Below are 9432 nucleotides of genomic sequence, written 5' to 3'. Positions count from 1 at the left end.
GTTACTACCAATTGGTCTGTAAATTCCCTAGACCTCATAATGGGAGCCATAAAACAGGTACCCACCATCTCCTTCCCCATACTGGAGCTCTGTTTCCACTCTGGCCCTTCATCTGGGCTTCTGTTTGTTGGTGCAGCCCCATTTGAATCCCCATACTAACATGCTTAATGGGGAGTCCAATCTGGGTCCCCATGGTACCTTGTTATGACTCTGTTTGGTCTCTACAGTATTCTTTTGTAGGAGGGCTGAGAAACCCACCCAGTCTCTCCCCAGAACTTTCAGCGAAGACAGACGCTTGACCATCCTGTCCCTGACACACAGTTCAGCTCTCTGACCCTGACCTTCCAGGTCAGCTTCTGCCATGGAGTTAATGTGGGTCTCAGCATGGATACATGAGACATGTATTGGGAGATGTTGGTCTAGATTTACCCTCAGCCAATCTTTCCAGACAAGAGTGCGCCCACAACCTGAGTCTACAAGTCCCTTAACCACTGTTCCTCCCAATCCAACTGGTACTACCCGTGGTCAGGCCTCCCCACTGCAGTTTTGGAGTGGACCCCACTGCCTAATCCCACTCTAGTAACAAACTAGGTAATCATATTCCATGATAACCCCATGGGAACTGGGGTTATTTAGTCTGCAGAAAAGAAGATGAGGGGGGATTTGATAGCAGACTTCAACTACCTGAAGGGGGGATTCCAAAGGGGATAGAGCTAGGCTGTTCTCAGTGGTGGCAGATGACAGAACAAGAAGCAATGGTCTCAAGTTGCAGTGGGGGAGGTCTAGGTTGGATATTAGGAAACACTATTTCACTAGGAGGGTGGTGAAGCACTGGAATGGGTTACCTAGAGGTGGTGGAATCTCCATTCATAGAGGTTTTTAAGGCCCGACTTGACAAAGCCCTGGCTGGGATGATTTAATTGGTGTTGGTCCTGCTTTGAGCAGGGGATTGGACTAGTTGACCTCCTGAGATCTCTTCTAATATTCTATGATTCTATGACTGGGCATTCTATTTAATGTGCCCAGGCTTGCCACACCTTGAAGCATGCCACAGGGCCTGCAGTGCACCCCCAAGACTGTTTCAGCTAGACTGCAGGGCTAACCAGGACCCTTCTAGGTTTTGTGTGTCCCCCAAGTTTTGGCTGCTCAAGGTCTCCCCTCCTTGAGAGCTTCCCCTGTGTTAAGCCCCACTCAGTTTACCATACATCCCTGGCTGCATCCACCTGACAGAAGGCTTCAATTTGTTCCACCACTTCCCCAGTTGGGGTCAGCTGAAAGCACCTTATCAGCTCTGTGCGCCCACCAGCAGAACCTTCAGGAACTGCTCCAAGACAATCTGACCCAGGAGGTTTTCTATTGTGCTGTTCTCTGGGAAGAGGCACCGCATCATGAGATCTCATAATTTCTAAGCCACTATGTAAGGTCATGCCCCTGATGGAAATGGTTCTACCTGAATCCAGTGTCTATGTGCCTCAAGAGTCAGCCCTAATTAGTCCAAAACAGCTTCCAGCACTACCAGATAAGAGTTCACCTGGTCATCACTTACCTCCCAGTAAGGCAGCGGTAGTCAATGGGTGGACTGCAGGCCAAATCCAGACACTTTTGAACAGACCAAGAAATTTACTTATTTTTTCCCTCTGGAGTTTGGACCTTGACTATACCGTTGACAAAAAAAAAAAATTGACTATCTCTGCAGTAAGCCATCTGCACCTCACCTGCCATGAACGGTGCTACATGGGCTGCCTATGTGGAATCCTCTCAGTCCACTATCTTCGCCACCCCCTGAAATATTCAGAAGACGACTCCAGGGTCAGCTTCCACTCTGAGATTCACTAGGCCCAGCACCAGCCAGCCCAGGGTCCCATCACCAACTGCATCGATTGGGCCAAGAATCACTGGACATTTCTGCAGCCACTTCTGTTGTTGGAAGAGGATCTCTTGCCATTTCTCTTATGCTGCAAACAGAGCCTCCTGATGCTTCTTCATTAATTGCATGAGCAGGGCCTGAGTCTGCTGCTGCTACTCTTGTTGCTGCCCATATCTCAGCCATCTGCTGCTGCTGCCCTGTCACTAATAGACAGATCACCTCCTGCATCTTCTCCTGAGCCCCCAAACTAGATAGGGTCAGTTCAGTTTTCCTCTTCATGAAGTACCAAAGATTCCTCTCACTCTTCTATCAGGGCCAATCAAGGTGCCCACATTTTCCACCATATATCACAAAGGACGGAACTTTGCCCCAGTTTCCAAGTAGTCTCTGCCATTCCCAGTCTCCTTTAAGAAGGTTTATTCTCTTAAAACAGGCAAGTAAAAATACCCAGAAAAGAGTCTTTGAACTCACTCCTTTTTCTTAGGTTTCAGGGGTCCCCCCTCCCAGGGTCTTTGGCACTACTGCTCCTGGCAGCTTCCCAGTTCTCATCAGCCCTGCTCCCTTCCTGCAGCAAGGGCACCCAAGGGCTGCTTCCCTGAACACCTTTTCTCCAGAGTTTGCTGTGCTATAGCTTCTCTTGCCCAGGCACAGCCTGTCCTAATCACTCCCACCTCCCCTTTGGCAGCCCTTTATCAGCCCAGATGTAGCCTAGCCTGATTTAATTGGCTGGATTAGGCTCACCTGCTCTGACACAGGGGCACTGGGCCCAGTTCTACTCAAAGGGACCAGTGACCCTGTGACATCTTCCCAGCCTGATGTCATCTGTCAAATTTATAAGCATAATCTTCACTCCATTACCCAAGTCATTAATTAAAATACTGAATAGTGCTGGACCCAGGACTGACCCATGTGAGGCTCCACTAGATAAAGCACTGCAATAAGAGAGTGCTCTCGTTTTTTAAGTTTGTCTGGACTAGTTGGTGGACCTATTTTAACTCTGAGTTAATTGATTGATACTTTACTTGAGTTAGCTGACACCTTTGTAAATGCTAATCGACACTCCAGTAACATTTGTTCTGGCACTGTGGTTTACCCTGTGACTCACCTATAATATAACAGTTTGTGGTGCATTTGTGGAGCATCTGGGTCAACATCTGCAAAGGTGTTAGCTAACTCAAGTTACAACAGAGCCACAAACTTTACTCTAGACATACCTTTTGTGAAGATACCACTTAATTTCAACTGTAAGCTTGAAAAGCACAATGCCACATTGCAGGGCATGATCTCATGCTGTGATACTTTTCATCGTCCCGCACAACGAAAATCTTGCTCACAAGCTATCCAAACCCTGGAAGGCTGCAGATGTAACCCCACACAAGCTCTTCATCTTGCCTTGGAGCTGCCCTGTGAGAGTCCAGCTGTCTGTGTGCCAGCAGTGGTCTGCATCCTCTTTCGACAGGACACTCTGCTCAGTTCCTAGGAACACTCATTCCCTTACTCAACCTGTGGTCCTGCAACCTGTAGGAGTTCATTCAGCTCTGAGGTTGGAGCAATCTCTCTGCACAGCCTTAGGTGGAGAGCAGGAGGAGAACCAGGGCAGGTTGATTTATCAATTAGTTTAACATTAACACTTGCCTTGCAAGGTATCCCAGGCTTCCTCCTGCTTTTACCCGCAGACAGGCAAGCAGCCCACATCCATTATTACAGTTCTGCGGGGGTCCTGCTCAGCATCTCCCTGTTCTTGGCTTTCTTGTAGGCAGAGGATTAAGCCTTGAGCTATTCCCTTGGCCCCCTTTCTTCTCTCCTATGGCTAAGTGAAGGAAACTACATTACTCCTTGGGGCAGCGACAATCTGTTTGCTTTGTGTGTACTGGGCCAAATGCCAGAGCCCCCCAAAATTGGGGGGTGAGGAACCAGCTCCACAAAGGAGTTTGATTCCTCTTGTCCTGCTGCTAATACTGTACAAAGCAACAATATGGGACAGTGACTGGCCTTTCTGTCCCACTCATCAAACAGAGACGTTAGATAAAAACATAAAACACTCATGCTGAAAGGTTGCAAACCGACACTGTTTTATTTCTTAGAATTCAGAATGATAAAACAGAGAGAGGCAAAGCAGGCTACTCCCTAAAACAGACAGGTACAGCTAAAAACTTACTCTAAGCTGTCTGCCCACAGACTGACTGCTGCTCACACGCTTCCCTGCCGAGCTTCTAGCCTTCAATTGAAACCATGAACCTCTGAGTACTTAAAGTCATAGTGCTACACTTTTAATAAAGTTTTCCTTAAACCACACACCACAGGCTGAAAATTGATGGGAGGCGGTGGAAGAAGCAGGGTGACAAACACATTGTTGCTCTGCACTGCCTGATATTTTAGAGGTAAACGTCCCTGTGACAGATATTGCAACTCCATGCAGTATCTTTGGAGGTAATTGTATTACATCTACAAGTTGTTTATGTATGATTGTGTTTTACTCCATGGGGGAAGGTTACCACAGCTCTTCCAGGAATGAAAAACTGGGGGCAGTGATTAAGGTGAATCAGTGAGATGAAACAACTCTAGAGAAGTAGCTCCCCTAGCAAGGCTTGCAGAGGTTCAAGCTGGATTTTTCAGCAACTAAGAGACAAAGATGTGACCCAGGGTGCCTAAAGTAGCCCTCACTGAAAATGCCAACACTTTCACAGGGCAGGCTGCAAAAAGGAGAGCAGATTTTCCCTAAAACTGGTGGCTAACACTGAAGTTAGACTCACCAACCAGTCACAAACTGTGCTCCTGATCCCCCACACTGGTTATCAAGAACCTAAAAAAGAAATCACACAGCCCCCTTTATTGCATTCCAGTTCTCTGGCTCCCAATCAGCACCTAGGTCCAGTACAATGAGAAGTTATTTAAAAATTCTGTTCACTATACAAAATGTTCTTCTGAACCCCAAATGGCCAGCCACATTGCCAGGCCAATATTAGTTTGGATCTTACCCAAAATATCACACTGCCAGTCAGTCCTTTTAGTATCTAAAACGAAAGGTTTATTATAAAGAAAAAAGAAAGAAGAAGTAAGTTGTTAAATGGTAAAAACAGTCAGATACATACATTAGACTTCAAAGTCCATATATCAGGTTCTTAGCAGCATTGGTGAGTTTGCTGGCTAGAAAGTCCTTCTGGAACACTTCCAAAGCATGGATGGGTCATTCAGTCCTTTGTTCAGTGCTTCAGTTGAGAAGCAAGATTGAAGACAAAATGGAGATGATGAATCTCCCTTTTATATCCTTTGCCATGTGGCTTAAATTTCTTTGTCCCAAACACAAACTTTCAGCACACGGGCATGGAAAAGCCTTAGAGTTCTGTCCATAGGCATGCCTCTACATCTTTTGCGGACTCATAAGGTGTAGTCCCTAGCTTTTTCAATGGGTTCATTGTACAGCTGATGTCCCTGGATGGACCATCAAGCAGGCTTAGTGCTGATGCCATTTTGTCTGGGGGTGTCACCCAGAAACACAGCACAAGTTTTGAAATACAAATATACCATACATATCTATAACTCACAATACAAATGTGATATAAACATATAAACAAGATTATCATACTTGGCAAATCATAACATTTTCACTGACACTTTACATGGCATATCTGGCACGATTCATTGCAATTTTATAATATTGGTATTAATAATCATATAAAGCGTCTCACAATTCCATGCAGCATCACAAAAGAAAAGGTTTTTGGCTTTAAAAAGCTGCATTTAAACTCACTCAAGCCTTCTTTCTGGTCCAGCAAATGGACAGGACTTTCTGTCCAAGGGGCAGGGAGCCTTACAAAAGGGTTGGAAGGAAGGATAGCTCAGTGGTTTGAGCATTGACCTGCTAAACCCGGGGTTGTGAGTTTAATCCTTAAGGGGGCCATTTAGGGATCTGGGTCAAAAATCTGTCTGGGGATTGGTCCTGCTTGAGCAGGGGGTTAGACTAGATGACCTCCTGAGGTCCCTTCCAACCCTGACATTCTATGACTATGGCATATTGAGCCCCCATAAGATGGATGGGTGTCTCCTGGTATGTTTAGCAGGGGAATAGGAACTTTTATTGTTTTCTCTGCTTTTACCTTAAGAATAAAGGTGTTTGCTTAGAAAGAGCTCTGTAGTAACTTGTAACTGCTGGCAACATAATCTGCTGTTCATAGCCCTTGGAGAGAGAGAGAGAGAGAGAGCAATGCACCAGTGCTGGCCTTTATGCAGAGTAGCTTGGTAGGAATAACACAGAGGAAGGCAGGGGGCTCTGCAGCCTTAAAAACCTCAGTCAGAAGGAAGTCAGACAAGGGTCCCTGCCCAGAGACAGGTGATGGCTGGATGAGACCTGAATGGGCACTCCTGGAGTGGACCACAGGGGCGGGATACAAGTGTAGTTACCCTGAAGCTGTGACAGTCCCTGCTGTCAGACAGTCATGTGCTGCTGTTTGAAAGTTCTGGCTGATGTTTGTTGGATTTTTAGACAATGTGATCTTGCCTCATTCCTGATGTTATTTCATATATATATATGCGCACGCGCGCACACACCCACACACTAAATTGAACCCTCTGATGCAACTTTATCTATGGTCTTACTTCTGTTTCATCGTTTTATATAGGTGCATGTTTTAAACATAATTTGCCAACTGATAATGCAAAACCACCCAGTGATTCCAAGGCAATGTACAGAAGCCCACAGAAGTTAAAATACAGTTCTAGTCTGAAAAATAATTCTGTATAGATAGCACTATGGAGCCCTGTATTTATTGTTTCTCAATAACTCCATATCTGCTCAATATACAAGTTAAAAGATGTTAGATAGGATTTTCAAAAACACTTAAGTGAGTTAGGCATCTAACTTCTATTGCCTTTCAGTGGGGACTTAGAGGCCTACCTAACATTGAGTCTTGGAAAATCTCCCCCATTATTTTTTCTAACAGCCACACCTGCAAACTCAATCCGGGAGGTGAAAGTCAAGCGGGGTTGTTTCTTGTCAGTGAATCATCACCAACAGCAAGGATCCTACCAATGGAATTTGGCCTAAAATTTTCAAACCTGCATTTTTAAAGTTAGGTTCCTAAATCTATGTTTAGGTACCTACATAAAAGTGGCCTGATTTGGGATCTGATTCTGCTCCCATTGGAATCAACAGCAAAACTCTCAGGGCGTATCTACACTGCCTCTGGAAGCAAGCCTCCCAGCCCGGGTCCACAGACTTGTGTTAGTGGGACTCACAACAGCTCTCTAAAAATAGCTGTGTAGATGGTGCTTTGACGTTGCGGCTTGAGCTGCTGCTTGTGTTCTCAAACCTCTTCCCCCTCAGGTTTCAGAGCCTAAGCTCCAGCCCCAGCTTCTATGTCTACACAGCTATTTTTAGAGCACTAGCACAACTCTGTGGACCTGGGCTGGGAGGTCCAAAGGCAGTGTAGACATGTCCTCATTGATTTAGTGGGGTGGGACTAGTCCATTTCAGAAGAGCCAAGCATGCACAAATCTTGCTGAAGTTAATGGGTGCTATAGAAGATCAGTGTTAGACCCTAATCTTACAAGCTGCTTTTATAGTGGCAGCCCCGGTATTTAGCAACCTAAGTTAGGCAGCCAGTTTTGAAAATGTTGGCTTTAGTTAACTATTAGTGTTGGTGCATCAGCCAGAATGGAATCCAGCTCATGACCACATAGCTGCATCTGCTCTGCACTGCTAATTGAGGAAAAGGCAATAAAAACATATTTTGTCACTGAGGTCAGCAGATATGACTCAGAATACACAATGGGAACAGAGCTGTCAAATGCAAAGGTGGGTTTTACACAACCACTTTTCTGACCTTTACTGTACTTTAAAGTTCAGTCTTGTTGTTTACTCATGTAATAATTTTTTTAAAAACTGGATAGCTACTACACACCTGCACAAAAGAACCACAAACCACTCTCAGCTTAAATGGATGGAAGCCAGGCATGTTGCTCTAATGTGTAGCACCTTTCAGATATTTTTCCCTATTTTAAAAATGATACATGGCAACAATGCTGCAGTTATCTACAGTGTTACTGCCACAGGGAAGAGCAAATAAATTCAGACCATTTAGCTTTATGGCATCTTTATTAGGCTCTATATGGAAGCCATATTGTAAAATACTGTGTGTCATTTTTAAGCACTGGTCCTGAACTGAGACACAAACAGGCAAACCCCTGTGCCTGTGTAGAGACTAGTTTCAGTTGACTCCGAGGGTCACCTGTTGGTTGTTAGTGCTGGCTCAGGGTCTGTGGCATCTCTCCAATATCCCAGATTTTGTTAAATCAAATTCCTAAACTAGTCATGTCTTCTGATTATGCCAAGCAGTGATATTATATATCAAGTGATCTAATGTAAGAATCTATTCGCACTGTAGCTACAACAAGCAACCACTGCCATTGTTGTCACCCTTCTTTTATTTTTTTTCTTCTTCCCAGGAGTAAATTATATTGCCATGATATGCGAATAAATTATAGTACCTGCACTGCTCACTGTGAAGTAATACTTGGCAAGAAACTCATGAGGCTGCATCCTGTGTATGATACCGGCTCAGGTTTACAAAATCTCCCTCTAAATATGCATTTTCTCCTTCTGTCCCTGATACAATCCACCTGTTAAATACAGGCCCAGATTCTGAACTCATTTATACTAGTGTAAAGAAGAGAGATGCTAATTATTCCAGTGAAGCTAATGGAATTATGCCTGATTTTCACCAGTGTAACTATGATCAGAAGCTGGCCCTAAATGTTTTTTTTTATTCTGATGTTGTCATATATCTATTCTCTTGACTATTTCAAACAATAAACCAATATTACTTAATCGATGAAGACAAAACTGAGGTGTTGGTCCTGTAGGGCTTTAAGCATGTCCATAGCTTTCTGCATGTGAGTGGCCCTGCGGATGTCAGCAGAGCTATTCACTTGCATAAAATTACACACATGCAGAAGTCTTTGCTGGATGTGGATGCAATTCGCAATTCACTTCCTTTCAAATGGCGAAAACCTCCCCTTTTATTTTCTCACAGCCAAGTAGAATATATGACCTTAATGTATGACAGCTTGTCTCTTTTGTGAGTTCCGGCTATTTAACTAAAGCGTGTGTAAACTCTTACAAAAGTCATCATCTAGTCGCAGTTTTATTTTGAAACGCCTGTTGGCTTCCTAATGTTCGCTCCTGCACTAGGAAGAGATGTATCAGCTATCATCAAGCCCTCAACTGAATGTATTATTTACTGCATTTAGAAGGTACAATTTTCTATGAATTGCAGGCTGTTTTTGTGGTTTCAGTACTTGCTTAAGTAAACATGATGTTCTCTGTACAACATGTAACTGCTTGCGTAACTTGGCACTCTGTTGTGCCTCAGCATCCTCCCACATTCTGTATGTAACAGTTGTACACTGTTCTGGAGAGTCCGGACCTGATCCAAAGTTCACGGCAGTGAACTGGAGTATTTACATTGAGCTTTGGCTTTGTCCCATTAAATTTGGCACTAGCGTGGGCTCTAGAGGGAGCCTCTTGCAGCTGAAAGCAAGACTTCACAAACAGCTGCTACGAAGGA

This window comes from Terrapene carolina, unplaced genomic scaffold (assembly GCF_002925995.2).
Source record: "Terrapene carolina triunguis isolate 2854851 unplaced genomic scaffold, T_m_triunguis-2.0 Scaffold58, whole genome shotgun sequence".
Taxonomy (NCBI): Eukaryota; Metazoa; Chordata; order Testudines; family Emydidae; genus Terrapene; species Terrapene triunguis.
The sequence above is the reverse complement of the archived record's forward strand: the minus strand, read 5'-3'. Positions refer to the sequence as shown.